The sequence below is a fragment of the Cryptomeria japonica genome, unplaced genomic scaffold (assembly GCF_030272615.1).
Source record: "Cryptomeria japonica unplaced genomic scaffold, Sugi_1.0 HiC_scaffold_611, whole genome shotgun sequence".
NCBI classification, from domain to species: Eukaryota; Viridiplantae; Streptophyta; class Pinopsida; order Cupressales; family Cupressaceae; genus Cryptomeria; species Cryptomeria japonica.
The window spans coordinates 31,555-48,451 of NW_026729413.1; the positions used below are offsets into that span (position 1 = coordinate 31,555).

The 16,897-nt window shown below is 34.8% G+C and overlaps 1 long non-coding RNA gene and 1 pseudogene across 1 annotated transcript; both read left to right on the plus strand.

Annotated features, from left to right (window-relative positions):
- Positions 1-2,802: 2,802 nt before the first annotated feature.
- On the plus strand, positions 2,803-6,031 carry LOC131036522 (auxin response factor 2-like; annotated as a pseudogene).
- A 6,626-nt stretch (positions 6,032-12,657) lies between these two features.
- Positions 12,658-13,767, plus strand: LOC131872447 (uncharacterized). Its single transcript, XR_009370599.1, has 3 exons — positions 12,658-12,735; positions 13,542-13,632; positions 13,718-13,767. It is a non-coding gene; the product is annotated as an uncharacterized LOC131872447 (long non-coding RNA).
- Positions 13,768-16,897: the final 3,130 nt, after the last annotated feature.

Sequence of the window (16,897 nt, forward strand, 5' to 3'; positions counted from 1 at the left end):
CACAATGTTAAACAACAAAATTGAACAATAAACAAAACCAAGTTAAACCTAGCCCTAAGAATAAAGTAAATTAATATATTACCATGAACAAAATTAAATAGTAAGCCGAATTATACTTAAACCTTAACCTTGACTCTAAACCATATTGATCCCTACACCTAAACCTAAATAAACATTTAACAGAAATGAATCCTAACCATAAACCTAAATTAAACTCAACACTTACCCTAAAGTTAATTGAACATTATAATAAAACTAAACTCCAAGCTTAATTTCATTAGGTTTTTTGAGTTGAATTTAGACATTAATTGAGCTACCCTAAACATAATTGAATATTATAATAAAAACTAACTCCAAGCCTAGTTTCATTAGATTTTTTTAGTTGAATTTAAACATTAATTTACACTTTCGTTCAACTATAATTAGAGCTAAAATAAGGGCAAATTTGATTATGATTACTATTGCATTAACATTAAAATTAGGATTATACTTTAATAATGGCTAAATTTCAATTGAACAATAAACCAAATAAAACACTAACCCTAAATCAAATCATATGCTAATCTAAACACTATACCTAATCTAACCCTAACCCTAAACCAAATTAGGTCCTAACTCTAACACCAAACAAAATCAAATTATACAACTTACACTAAATTAGAGGTTAATATTTTAATCCCAACCCAACCTATAATTATATATCTAATATTATTTCACCCATGATTAGACCCTAATTGAATCCTAATTAAACTATCCATAATCCTAAGTTAAAAATAATTATAACTAAACCCTAACTATAATTGTAATTAAACCTTAACCCTAACCCTAATTTTAATTAAAAAATGAAATTCTCTCGGCTTTCTTTATATATATAATTTAACATATATATAATCTAGTTTAAATTTATGGTAAAATGAATTTGTGGACCAACTTTACTTAAAAAGAAAGCTTACGCATGAAAAATAGTTAAAAATAGCTGGCACAAATGGGGCACTTTCAATTTTATTTTACCCATCTTCATTTTTCAATGAAATATTTTTATTAGATCTTAAAAGTAACAAATCATGTGATTCAATACAAAACACTTAATACTTTTTTTCATTTCACCAAATTTCTTCATCCCTAAATGCCTCCATCACTTTTTATTAATCTATACAATGAAAAAAATCAAAAGAGAAACACATATCTTTATAATTTTCAATGATCTACTTAAAAGTTTATAGAATTTAAGAACATTTAAATCTTTTTAAATCTTCAAACCAATTAGAAAAAAAAATTGATTAGAAATTCAAATGGTGAAGTATTCGAAGATTAAACTATTAATATTGAGAGAGGGGAGTCAAGAAGCTTGTGCAATCAACTTGTATGGAGAAGCACACATCCCTCACCTAATAATCTCTGTTTTGAGAGGAAGGTAGGAAAAGAGGAAAGAAGAAATAATCAAGAATTTTGAAAAAATTAAAAATTAGCTATTGTTTGTCGTTTATTTGTTTGAATGTGTTTCTTTGGGAATGGGAGGTCAAAATAAGGACTTGCTAAGCAATAGGCATGCATTAATTGATTTGATTTAAATTTAAGTTAAAATGAATTTGTGGACCAACTTCTATTAAAAAAAAATAGGATGAAAAACAGTTAAAAAATTGTTGGTGCCACTTTAGCACATTCAATTTTATTTACCCATCTTCATTTTTGAATCAAATATATCTATTATATCTAAAGGGTAACAAAACATATGATTTGGTACACAAGTATCAAGAGATTTTGAGAAACACCAAATTAAAATGCGTAACTACTAAGTGGTTTACTAAGACTCCATTTGAGCTCATTTTGAGATGCATGGCTGCTGATCCTAGGACTCCCTCTGATTCATCTTGTTGCACAGATGAGTGGTGTTATACATTGTGTGGTTTCTTTTGTGTGTTAGGATCTTTGTTCTTGTTCAGCGAGTTGGGTTTGAAGCAATCAGCTTTTGCTTTGTTTTGTGATAACAACAGTGCAATTTTTATGACTAAACATCAAACATCTCAACCGAGGTCAAAACATGTTGATATTCACAGTCATTATGTTCGCCTTATGGTTGAAGAAGGCAAGTTTCATGTAGACAAGATTCATACCGATCTGAATATTCAGCTGATGTACGATTTCTGCCCAGCTTCTCTCAGCCTTTCCAATAATTGATAGCAGAATCAAGTGGGGGAATTCCTTCCCTGTTTGCCGCCAAAACTCTTACCTATTCATATTCTAAGCTCTATAAGAGCTGATTGTAATTCATTTTCTAAAGTTGATTGCCAAAGCTGATTGCAGCTGTGTAGATGTAAACCAGATTGGTGAATAATATAGTGATTCCCCTGCTTCAAGTGTGGATGTAGGCAATTGCCGAACCACGATAAATCTGTGTGTTCTTGTTGTTTGTGTTGTGTATATTTAATTGTGTTTATCTGCTGTTTTCAATTTGATTTCTTCATCCTAACATAAGTACTATACCACTTTGATTATTTATTTCGTAGTCAATGCGTCTTTACCTAGACATCGATTGAAATGAATGTTTGTACAAATTCGATGTTGTATTGCAGATTGAAGCATCAATAACCAAATACCTAGACATCAATAACCAGGAAGCTGAACAACAGGTGCCTTTGTATGACCTGCCCTCCAAAATTCTTTGCCTGGTGCAGGTAAATTAATATCAATTCTTTCGTGCTTATGTCGGTTGATTGACCTCATTTTGCATGGTTCAAGGCTATGGAGCTTAGCTTCCCATTCTTTGTCATTCTATTTAGCTTATGAAATTCATTACAAGTTGAACAAGATACCGATGAAGTGTTTGCTCATATTACTTTGGTTCCCGATACAGAGGTATGCTCTACAATCCTTCTTATATCTCAGACCTAAATTCACAGGAGGATGAGTGCTCATATTGTTCCATTCACAGCAGGATGACTGCTCCACCGATATGGATCCTCCGCGTCCACCCCCTCCAAGACCACCTGCGCATTCCTTTCGTAAGACTCACAGTTTCTGAGACAAGTCCACGTGGATTTTTATCTGTTCCCAAGAGACAGGCTGATCGATGCCTCGCACCTCTGGTTAGTTTTCCAAGTACACAATAGTATAAGTATTTATATTTAATTTTATATTACCTTGGGAGCTTTTTGAAGATAGTATTGATTATATTATATTCATTTATGTAATAAAAATTTTCTGCGCCGTTTTTTATAGGACAAGAGTCAACAACCTCAAGAATTAGTTGCCAAAGATCTACATGGAAATGACTGGCGTTTTCGGCATATATATCGTGGTGGGTTGCTTGTCATATTCTCTCGTAGCTTTTATTAAACTAGATTTCAAATTTAGGAAGACATGTTCAATTTTTCCGTCCAAAGTCTTATTCAATATAACCCATATAATGAAAAGATGGATGCATCTGTTTTCAGGCAATCATATTCTAGGATATGTTGTTGGTTTTCTTAGATAAACCCCAGGATCTGGATTTGGGTGTGTTTTATTCTTGGTCTGTCATGTTCCTGTCCTCGGCTGAAGGCAGCATGGTTTTCAGCCTAGATTCGAACCCTCTGTGAACTGCCCTTTTAAGAAAAGCAATTCTCTGATTTTGTTTTTGTGATCACATTCCATGAAAGAATAAATAATTTTCCAAATGATATTTCTTCATTAATGGCGGAACACTTGCAGCAATGACATCATTATAATTAGGAAGCCGAGAAGAATGTGGCATTCTCTACGTTGTCAACTGCTGGATACACCTCCTATGCTTCCGCCATAGCCAGATAAACAGAGAAGCTGGGGGTTTTACGGCTTAAAAGATAATTTAGGTTTTAACTTGGAAAATGTTATAATTGTACAGCTTAGGTGGTTTTAGGTTTTGACTTTTAAATTAAGAATATTTACTAGAAATATTATTTATAGTTGTTTTGTTTATTATCTATATAATGTTATGTGGACTAGTTTCCATTTTTAGACTTATTTTTATGTGTGTTTTTCCCAATACTTGCTAATCAATAACAGTCTACTTCTATTTTGATCTTTAAATTGGATGACATTTATATGCAATGACTTCAACAGAAACAATTTTTTTTGTCTACTGAAACCAGCTGGTTCAGACATTGTTTCCAGTTTATATAGTGAAATATTGGAGTCCTGCTTTAGACTGTAAATCATTTCTCATTAATATCATTGAGTTTTTGAGTGTTTTAATTTAGTGAATTAAGAATATGTGAAAGAAGCTTTAGTGATTAATCAATGCTAAGGAGTTTTTTTGGAAAGAAAATTGTTTTAATTACTAAAACATTTTAATTTTGTTTGGTTGCAAAACATAGATGAGAAAAGGAGGCATTTGCTGACAGTTGGGTGGAGAGTCTTTGTTAACTCCAAAAGGCTTGTAGCAGGAGATGCGTTCATCTTTCTCAGGTTTCTAGGCTTGGCCATAGTCATCTGTATGGAGCTTTCGTAAAATATTATATTTTGTGTATTCTTGTCATTTATATAAGATGTTTTTGGCTTCAGGGATGAAAATGGCGAATTACGTGTAGGGGTCAGGATGCCATCTGTCAGCAAAGTAACATTCCATCCTCAATTATATCCAGTCGCAGAATGCAGATTGCTGTCCTTGCAGCTGCGTCACATGCCATTTCAAGGACGACTAATTTTAGTGTCTACTACAAGCCAAGGTGAAAACTGATGATATTTCCTGCTAGGATCTTACCACTCGATTTTTTTTCTGAAAAAATCAAAAGGACGCTGAGTAACTTTTAATATCCATGAAATTATACTGTATATATATTCAAATATACACCAATCTAATCCAGAAGCATCCAGGTAACCTGTCAAATTGTACGAACGTACAAAGCCCTGATAGATTTATGATTTGGGATGGTATGCATTTTAGTACTTTACAAAGATATCCATATTAAATACACATGGTTGCAGTAAGTACTAGGCACACGCCTGTCCTTTAGGTTATGAGATAGTTGCATGGTTGTTTAAACAAAATTTTATGAGTTTATGGGGTTCCCAAAGTAGTAGTACGTTGTACTATCACAAAATAGAGAAATGGGCACCAATTTGTTTCTTATTTCCATTTTATGAGTATTTTTCTTATAAGACATGCTTAAGTGTTGGACAGCTGCACTCCTCGTTTTCCCAGGAGCTTCCTATATTTTCTAGATTACATTGTTAAAGGAACAGTATGTTACTTGAATCTGCTTATATCATTTGCCTGTTTTAAATTTTTATTTCATCCTTTCTGATGTATGGATTTGTACATATTATGCAGAACCAACCCGTCAGAATTCATTATTCCTTATGACCAATACATGGAGGCCACGAACAGTATGGAGGCCATGAACAGTAATTTCTCAGTTGGCACGAGATTCAGGATGAGAATTGAGGGAGAAGCAGCCCCGGAGCAACGGTCTTCATATTCATCACTTTTAACTTTAAAATGGATGGATTATGATTTAATAGATAGCAAAGCATTCAATAATCGTTCTATGTTGGATTAGGATACAGTGAATTTTGAAATATGCCCAGCGCTGTAAGTTTATAAAATAGATATGTGATGTTCATTGTACTGTATTAGAGATCAGTAACTAGCAGTTGTTTGATGGCTATACACATAAGATAAATGCAATTGCATAGTAACAGGAATTTCCTTTCAAAGATGATGTATTTGTTACAGTGTGGTATGCCTGATATGTGTTTCCGTTGGACAGATTTACTGGTACTATCATTGAAATAGGTGATTCTGATCCCCTGAGGTGGCCGGGTTCAAAGTGGAGATGCCTCAAGGTATTTATGGAACAGAAGAAAGTCTTTCTTCAGTTTTAATTATCATCATCATATAATCAATACAGAACTGTGCATCTTCTTGCTTATAATCACTCTTCTAATTTTGTGAACTTCAGGTACAATGGGACGCAACATCAGCTGTTCCACGACCAGAGAAGGTCTCACCATGGAAAATAGAACCTGCCTTGACCCTGTCAGAAATTAATCCTCTGCCCCGAAAGCCAACAAGAAGAGGTCCCGGCCAAAGATACTGTCTCCAGAACAAGATTTGTCAGTTCTCGGTAAGTAGTATACTTTTAATCACACATAACCAAAGAATCGTTATTAAAGTGACATTGTTGCTTTTTTTTCTCAAAAGTTCTTCTTTTGTCTGATTTTCGTCTCAGATAAGGCATTAGTTAATTTTACACAGTTGCAAAGATTTAATACAATGGTCTTGCAAGGTCAACAAGTCATGAGCTCGGGAGGATCTTTGGGTGAAAATAACATTGACAGTGTTCCGGGGACAGTTGTGTGGTGGCCAAAACTAGATGATGTCAAAACAAAAGGTGTATTCTCTCAAGGAAGATTGGTTTCTGTAAATTGGATCCCACTGCAAGGGCGTGACTCCACATATGGAAACTCGTTTCCCAGTTCTCAGGGCTTTAGTGAAATGCAAGAACTTCGTGGATCATATACTAATCGTATTGTGGAAGATCCACAACAAATGAAGCTTTCCAGAAAACCATTCCAGGAAATGAATGAGTCTAATCAGAAACAATATCTAACATCAGTGGCGCCATCTCCCAAAACCAATGGACATATGAATTGGAATGGCTTCAATGGGTACCCACATTTGTCAAACTTGAGAATGGAAGCATCGGGAAAATGGAAAATGCATATGATGCCATGCCATTCAGAAGTTTCAGGGGCACATGGTGGTGTGGACATAAATTTAATGAGAAACATGCAAACTAATAAACAGGGAACAACAGAGCATCAGCCTGGTTTTCCTTCACGGGAAGCTTCTAAGGATAAGAGAGTTGATGTCGTTTCAGGCCCTGCAGACAATAATCGCAAATTATCTGGTCGTCATATGATTGACTTTTTCTCAAGCAGTGAGCCAAATCCGTCAAAAAATATAGTTTCTGTCAACGAGAAAGACCTACAAGTTTCTGCTCATACCCCAAAAGAATTTCTTTCACAATTCTCCGAGGTTGACCAACAATTGGAGCCAACAAGGTTGATCAAGTCTGATACATCTGCTATGAGCTGTGAGCAAGAAACATCATCTTGGAGACCACTACAAGAAATACAATGCAGAGCTCAGAAAAGGAGCTGTACTATGTAGTAATCATTTACATTTCTGTACGACAGAGATTAGAATTTTGTAAATTTAATATATTGTTGGAAAGATTATGACAGTTCAGAACCATATTTTTCATCACAATGAAGGTACATAAGCAGGGTAGTGATCTTGGGCGACTTCTGGATCTTACAAAATTTGTAGGATACAAAGAGCTCTTCCATGACCTTGAGGTGATGTTCAATTTTGAAGGACAACTGGAGGATCCAAACAAAGGCTGGCAAGTTGTCTACACAGATGATGAGGGAGATATGATGCTTGTAGGAGATGATCCGTGGCAGTAAGTATCAATGTCCAATATTCCACCCAAAAAAAATAGCTTGCTTCTCAATGGGTGATTCTGTTATAACGTGTCTATGTTGTAATTATTTTCTATGAACTCTTTTTTTTTTTAAATCAGGGAGTTTTGCAGCATTGTACGTAAGATTTATATATATAAACGAGACGAGGTTGAGAAAATGACTCCCGGTGGCCCTAATTTGGAGTTCAGGAGAGAGTGTGAAGAACAACCAATCACAAGCGAAATCTCTACTCTTGCAGCCACTGATGCTCACGTCGAGTCTCATCACATGTGAATTTCATGCTGTAGCCAAACGAATCTATTTTTAGAGCCGTTCATAGTTCTACTCTTAGTTCCGTAATTTTCAAATAGTTCATAGCATTGTTTAACTGCCAGTACTAATGCTGGCCGAATAATCCAAAGAGCAAGCATAGTTTTGATTAGCCTATATTTAGCTTGCAAGAGTAGTAAACTTTCTTAGAAATTTTGCAAAATTTCTACTCCAGCAAATAAAGCATGATGTGCATGCTCCAGTAGCTACGATTTGTTTTTGATAGCAAACTGCTGTTTTCTCTTAGTCTTCGATTGTTTGCTGAGATGGAAGGATGTGTTCAGCTTCTCTGTTTTTTTGTTAAAGATTCAATAAAATTATATTGAGACTTGCGTCATTGAGTTTTACGTTGAATGCTTCTTTTTCACGAATGTTTCGGTTGGTACATCCAAGTTTTCTTATTTTATTTATTGTTTATTATTTGCCGTTACAATGCTTGATTGATTAGATAATGAAGGAATTGGATCTGGTTAAATTTTACAATAGGTATCAAAGTCCGTATTTCTTTTAGGTTAAAAATTTAGTAGTCCGAATTTTGTCAAAAAATTTATTATGTTGAATTCTTAACTTCTTGACCATCTGAGAATTTGATGGAAATGAGTATGACTATTGGTGCATTAAGAAAGATATATTTTTTTAAACAGATAGATTTGTGCAAGATTGTTGAATCAGGTTATGTAGAGTCAATTGATTAGAATACCCTCACAACCAATGATTAAACAGCCATGAAGAAGAATGTTCAAGTCTTGTTTAAGATTCAAATAGCTATTGATAAGAGCTTATTTTAAAGAATTACAAATGCAAAGACAATTGAAGGTCTATCTAGAAGACTCTAAGAGAAGTCTACCTAGGTAGTGTTCAAATCAAAGTTGTCAAGCTATAGACATTGAAGAGAGAATTCAAGAATTTGAAGATGCAAAAAGTTAGAAGTGTGAATGAATATTGTGTCAGCATAAAAGATGTGGTCAATAAGACGGCAAAAGTTGGAGAAATTGTGAACAATGAGGTTTTGAGTAGAAAGGTGTTGAGGACTCTTACCCAAAGGTGGAACCTTGTTGCTTTAACCATAAAAGAAAGGAAAAAATTGTCTACCCTTTAGTTTGATTACCTAGTGGATCTTTGATGTCTTGTAAAGAAAATTTGAGAGATTCTTTTAGAGAAAGTGACGAGAAAGATTTTTTTTCCAAATTAAAAATTACAAAGAATGAAGATGCCAAGAGTATCACCAAAAGCAATCAACGCCAAGGTAGTGGTAAAAATCAGAATCATTCAATAGGAAATAAAGGTGGATGTGGTCTAAGAGGAAGAGGTGGAGGCTGATTTTATAAAAACAAATATCCAATGTTACTATTATAACAAGTATGGACACATTGAGGGGATGACCCTTTGGTGAAATGGTGGGGCTTCTTGCTTGTAGTTCCTACAACCTATGTTCAAACCCCACGGGTTCGTCTCTACCGTGTTAACAATGAAGCATACTTTACCATGGGGAGAACCTTAGAGAAATGGTGGGGCTTCTTGCCTATAGAGCCTACATCCTCGGTTCAAACCATAAAGTTTTGGGGATGACCCTTTGGTGAAATGGTGGGGCTTCTTACTTGTAGTGCCTACAGCCTAGGTTCAAACCCCATGGGCTACTCTCCATCGTGTTAACAATGGAGCATGCTTTACCATGGGAATAACCTTGGAGAAATGGTGGGGCTTCTTCCTTGTAGAGCCTACATCCCTAGTTCAAACCATAAAGTTTTTCAGGGATGACCCTTTGGTGAAATGGTGAGGCTTCTTGCCTATAGTGTCTACTACATAGGTTCAAACCTCGTGGGTTCATTTCTACCACTAATACATTTGGCCTAAAATTCTGACGGAGAAGGTATATTGTCATCAAATTTGATTTTTTTTGAAAAAATGCTTGATTTTGTCGGAATTTCGACAATAATGCAACATTTGGTTTCGACGGAGAAGGAATTGGCAATGACATTTGTGGTTTTTTAGAAAAAGTGCCCGCGTTCGTCAAAATTCTGACGATGTCAAGCATTATTTTAAAAAAAAAAAAAGACCAAGTCATTTCATAAATCCTGCCTCTTCATCTCGTCGACCTCTGCCATTACAAAATCCTGCCTCTTCGTCTCACCTTTGCCATTCCAAAATACCAGCTATCCTAGCTATACAACTAGTGTATGGCCCAATCAAGATGCATTCGATGGATATGTCGATGCACTCAACTAAACAAAGAGATCAGGTCAGGTGCTCTTTCTTGTATGAAAAGGGATAGGTCATTTATGCTCTCATTGGATGACTGTGGTACAAAGAGATTGGATCAGGTCATTTATGTGCTCGATCGACCGGGGAGAAAGAATAATTCCAATTCACATGACATCAGGGCTCGACCTCCTAATTGCAATCACTGTTCGGATGTCTGAAAGAGATAGCTTCTTATCATAATGCATTGTGTTCCTTGCCTACATCTCAGTTTTGGACATCCCCTGATGAACACGAAGGAGGGAGGCGGACATAGGTTCCCTGTGTCGGTTTAATCGCTGCAAGAATGTGTTTGTCAGGGTGGCCATTTCAATTATCATTGTTTCACTCTAAATTGGGCATTACAAGATCTGGTTGAAGAAAAAAGGAAGGGTATAATCAGAAAATTCATTGTTATACATATTCAAATATTTAGATTCAAATTTTATTATAGATTTATCCGATTAATTGAAAATAGCAGAGATGGTGAGAGGTTTTTGTAATATGATATGATCGATTTAAAAGAAGAATTTCTTACAAGACCTAAACCATTGAACAATCCTACAATCATGTATTAATTAAACAATGCATTTTAAATAATGAACAATATAGTAAGCTTGAAACATATTAACACTACTTTCCATATTTAAAATATATCCTAATTAAGGAGAGGGATGACCTAAACCTGCGTGATCGAGTGCCATTATGTAAAATATATCCTAATTATGGAGTGCCATTAGGTACGTGAAGTAAAAGTAAGTGTGTATGAGGTTAAGGTTTACGATAGGATGTAGGAAAGTGGAGGAGGTTAAGATAGGGTATATGAAAGGTAGATGGAAGGTAATAATGACAAGAAGTGAGGTAAAGGTTATGAGGTGTGGGTTAGAAAATAGGGTGTAGGAAATGGAAGGAAGGGTCATATCACTTTGAGAGTTTTCACCAAGATGAGTAGCCCAAGTATGGACCTTAAATCTTACAAGCCATGAGGATCCACTTGTAGTAGAGGAGCATATACTTGCATCTTGGGAGCTTATTAGGAGTTCGCCTTGAATTTGGGAAATACACACAGAGGAGATAGAATATTGATCAATAGACATTACCTAGCCTCATCATGCATAAATATAAGAGGTATAGACTATATCAAGCACATATCATGAGCCAATGGATCATATTCGAGAGTTGCTTCATCTCCAATCCTCTACATTTTTAAGATCCACAAATGGGGTTGAGGATAAGTCTTGGTTACTTAGCTTGGACTTATGATTTGGGTTGCATCTATATGTGAGCAACCTAAACTTGTAATTTTAAATGCAATTTTTGAGAGGACTTGATTCCACCTTGTGGTACTGGGAGGATAAAATGCACCAACTCACATTGGAAACCCTCTCCAAATACCATTTTGGAGTGCTTCAAACTGTGTTCTATTTCAAAATATTTTTGACAGAGATGCATAGATGAGTTTCACCATTTACATAATAAGGTTTCATAGTGGCTCAACATGAGAGTTAGTTTTTGGAGTTCTTGTAGTTTGTAGATTACATTCAAGACAAGTTACTTCTCAATTTTTTCATTAGGGGTGGAAAGCCCAAAATTTCAGTTTTCCTACACATGGCCAATCCAAATGACTTTAGGGTTGCTATGGAAAAGTCCCTTATGGAAAAGGAGGTACATGGGAGGACACAAGAGGCATGAGAGAAGTTTGTAACCTTGATGAAGGGACTAAAGTGTCCATAGGCCTCCCCATCCTTCAAAGGATAATTTAGAAAAACCTAATAGTATCAATATTAGGGACAAAGGTCTAGAGCATAGTAGGGGCCATAGGGTAGTCACATGTGACCATCATCAACACAAGGATATTTTAGGTATGAGAGACTATAGGGCTATCAAGCTAGGCCTTCTATGATTCAACAACCTTTTAGGGGAGAATCTAGTGTTTTTAGTAGTTAGGATCTTCTAATTATGGTGGAGCCTAGCCAACATAGAGTTATATGAGAGGCACACGTTATGTATATGTTAATATCAGAGAGTGCCTACAAGGTTTTAGAGTAGGTGGACACCATCCTAGGATGTCAAAGTAGATAGTTGATATGTGGGTCTTTACCCTCCCAACCACTCAACATATACCACCATGGGTCTTTACCCTCCCAAAAACACAAAGGCCAAAGGAAGATTCACCGCTGCAACACTCACTTTTTTGTGACATTCCTTACACGTTGAACAAGACACCGATGAAATGTTTGCTCATATTAGTTTGGTTCCTGAGGCATAGGTATGCTCTACAATCCTTCTTATATTAAGGCCTCTCTGGCATGTATAGGCCCATATGACCCTATATCTCAGACCTAAATTCTTAGATCTACATAATATATAGAACACCTATGCTGATATTGTTCCATTCACAGCAGGATGACTGCTCCACTGATGAATGCCTTGCACCTGTTCCCAAGAGAGAGGCTGACGAATGACTGCACCTGTGGTTAGTTTTCCAAGTATACAATTGTTCAAGCACTGTTAGTTTTCCAAGTATACAATTGTTCAAGCAGTGTTAGTTTTCCAGGTTTACAATTCTTCAATCATTGATACATTTTTATATTAAATAGTATTGAGCATACTGTTTCTTTTATGTGAAGAAAATTGTCTCGGCTGTCTTTTTATAGGACAAGAGTCAACAACCTCAAGAATTAGTTGCCAAAGATGTACATGGAAATGATTGGTGTTTCCCGCTCATCTATCGTGGTGGGTTGGTTGCCATATTATCTGGTAGCTTGTACTAATCTAGATTTCAAATTTAAGAAGAACTGTTAAATTTTTCAGTCTATTATGAAAAGATGGATGCATATGTTTTCAGCAAAAATGATGTAGGATAAGTTATTGATTTTTTCAGATAAACCCCAGGATCTGGATTTGGGTGTGGTTTTTTCTTGGTCCGGCATGTTCCTATCCTCATAACATTATTTAAATTTCAATAGTATTGAATTAATTAATTTTTTATAGTTATTTTTTTATTATCTATATATAATGTTATGTGGACTAATTTCCATTTTTAGGCTTATATATTGTATGATTTTTATATAATCAACCCAGTTTTTTTACATTTGAACCATATTAGTAAACCTGAACCTGTCGCTTAGACTTTATAGTCATATTTGTGTAGATGATTGTGATTGAGGTGCTTGTTCTAGGGCAAACTGTTAAGCTAATTTATGTAAATTTTTTTCTCATAATCGTTAACATTCTACTTCTTTTTAATTTTTGTAATTTAATGATATTTAGCAATGACTTCAAACAAAAATGATTTTTTTTTTCTGCTGAAACCATTAGGTTCAGACATTGCTTCTAATTTTTATGGTAAAATATTGGAGTCCTACTTTAGACTGTAAATCATTTCTCATTAATATCATTGAGCTTTTGAGTGTTTTAATTTAGTGAATTAAGAATATATAAGCTTTAATGATTAATCGTTGCTAAGGATTTTTTTTGGAAAGAAATTTTTTTTTAATTACTAACACATTTTAATTTGGTATGATTAAAAAAAACACTAGGTGAGAAAAGGAGGCATTTGCTGACAGCTGGGTGGAGAGTCTTTGTTAACTCCGAAAGGCTTGTAGCAGGAGATGCATTCATCTTTATGAGGTTTCTAAACTTGCCCATTTTATTTACTCCAAAATGTTATATTTGGTGTATTTTTATCATTTATATAAGACGGTTTTGTCCTTAGGGATAAAAATGGCGAACTACATGTAGGGGTCGGCGTGCCATGCATCAGCGAAGTAACATTCCTGTCCGTAGTTATATCCAGTCGCAGAATGGAGATTTTTGTCCTTGCTGCTGCGTCACATGCCATTCCAGGGAGGGCTATGTTTAGAGTCTACTACAAGCCAAGGCAAAAACTGATGATATTTCCTAGTAGTCTCTTACCACTCAAATTATTTTCACATTCAACATCTAAATATCTTTTAGTGTTAATAAAATTCTACAATCCATGAAATTAGACTGTGGTAACTGCTTTTAGATTAGATTGGGTGTATATTATTTTAATATACAATCTAATCTAATCTAGAACTGATCAAATTGTACAAAACGTTTGATAATTTTATGATTGAAGATGGGATGCATTTTAGTACTTTACCAAGATATTCAAAAAATGGTAGAATATAAAATATGCAGGGCTGCAGTAATTACTAGGCGCCCGCAAGCCTTTCCTTTAGGTTATGGGATAGTTGCATTGTTATTTAAACAATTTTTTATCAGTTCATCGGGTTCCCAACTTCCCAAAGCAGTTGTACGATGCAGTCACAAAATACAGAAATGGGCAGCACTTTTGTCTTTTATTTCCATTTAATCAGCATTATTTTTATTAGCCATGTTACTTGAATCTGCTTATATTTTTCGCTTGGTCTAAAGTTTTGTTTCATCCTTTCGGATGTTTGGATCTGTACATATTAATCAGAACCAGCCCGTCAGAATTCATAATGAACAGTAATTTCTCAGTAAGCATGAAATTCGGGATGAGATTTGAGGGCCTATTGAGCACTTTATACTTTAAAATCTGATGTAGTTTAAGCAAGACAAGTATGGATAGATGGATTATGATTCAATAACCTTTTTATGTTGGATTAGGATATGGTGCATTTTGAAATATGCCTATCGTTATAAGTTTATAAAATAGATATGTGATATTCTTATGAAATTTTCTGGATTGGATTGTACGTATTTTTTTCCTATAGACATTTCGAATCACACTCCGTGATTCATGATCAGAATGAAAAGATATGTGATGTTCAGCCTACTGTATAAGAGATCAGTAATTAGCAATTGTTTGATGCCTATAGATAGCAATTGCATACTAACAGGAATTTCTTTTCAAAGATAATGTAGTTGTTTCTTTTCAAAGATAATGTAGTTGTTACAGTGTGTTATGCCTGATATGTGTGTTTCTGTTGGCCAAATATACTGGTACTATCATTGAAATAGGTGATTCTGATACCTTGAGGTGGTGTTGGCAGATAAATTAATTCTCCTCTGTGTTTATGTTTCTTTTCTGATATCAGAGCTAATGGTATACGATCTTGAAGAGCTTGGAGAGGCAGATGAATCTGAAGGAATGTTGGTTTGAAGACAAGCTGCTTAGGAGCTGCCCAAATTGCAGGATATTGCAAGAAGAATCTAAATACAAATAAAAAAACAATGGTTATTTGACTCTTGACTTTAGGGTAGTAAGGCTAACGACCAAAAAGGGTCAATACATTCATTGGTATATAATATTTTTTAGATAGTTGTGATGAAGGACAACCTAATTATTGAAGTGGGTGTATTTCCATAGTGTACTCCTAAGCAATAAAATACTATAGGATTGTACATGCATGCTCCATTCTCAAGAGGCCGTGGCTAGGATCCAGAGGTACAAGTTCTCACCATTCCTCTTACCCAATGGTTTGAGAACCTTTTAACTAAGGGATGTTGAATGGTTGAATGAACCAAAATACTTAGAGGGTGGGTGAATTAGTATTCCCAAACTTTTGAAACTTTTATTGTTAAATTAACCTTATTAATCAATCTCATCAACATGAATAAACAAATGCATAATAAGTAAACAAAATAACCATAAATTGAACACTTAATTTTTATACGTGGAAAAATCAAATAGGAAAAACCATAGAGAGGGTTAACTCTCAAGATAATATAACTAGTTATATGGTGTTTACAAAAAGGATGGCTCACTGTCGAACAGTTCACTGTGAGATTACAAAGCTGCTCATTGCCAAAATGCTCACTACAATAGAACTAAATGAACTAAGGAAAGTTGCATCTCCAAATGCATGAAGTTAGTTCTAAGATAAGCTCAAATATCAACTCATAGAAACTCACAACAAACCTAGTAAAGGGTCTTCCCAAACTATCCATAACTTCTTGCAACAAATTCAGTAAGGGATTATTGCAACACTATGACTACACTTTGCTAATCCAACTGCTTGCAACAAATCTCGTAAGGGATTACTGCAACACTGTGACTACACTATGATAATCCAACTTCTTGCAACAGATCTCGTAAGGGATTACTACAACATTGTGACTCTTCTACACACACCTACACTCATATATCATATTCCACTATTTGCACTATATACTGCTCTCATACTACTACTGCTCTCTAGTCCATAACTTTGTTACTCACATACTTCATACTCTATTATCTATAATAGAGACACACTTTGTTTCTCATCCTATTACTCATCCACACACAAACAAACACACATACTAGTAATCATATAAAATGAATGATATGTCCACCAAGCACAAATGATTTACACAATACTATATTTCTTGGATCGACACATCACCAAACAAAAAGGGTAACCAAGTTGGCCTTCATTGATATTCTACACACTTCATTCACACACTTTATTTATTGAATAATATACCTTAATTACCTAAAAAATACAAGGGTATACTAGACCCATGCATACACATCCATAAGCATAAATTCCAAGCACAACAAAATTCTAACCTCATGATACAGATGCTATAGATTTCGTAACATAGTACCATAAATCATAATGCAATATAACTATACAAATAACAATACAATAGACACAACTAATACTGAAACTGGTTACAAACCATGATAAGAAAAACGTAAGATTCTGGAGAAGAGGATCTTCAGGAAATAACTCTAGTGGATCATACATAATTTAGTTGTTCAATGTCACTGCTCTTCTTACTGCATACATTATATGTTCATTACCACTACTCTGCTCAATATGCTACATCTAGTCAAATTGGATCACCAAGTTTGACATCAATGACAACAACGACAATAGTCAAACAAATCAGAAAAAGGATTTCGACATTAATTAGGATGATACATGTTGGGTAACAATAGGCATAATACTATACC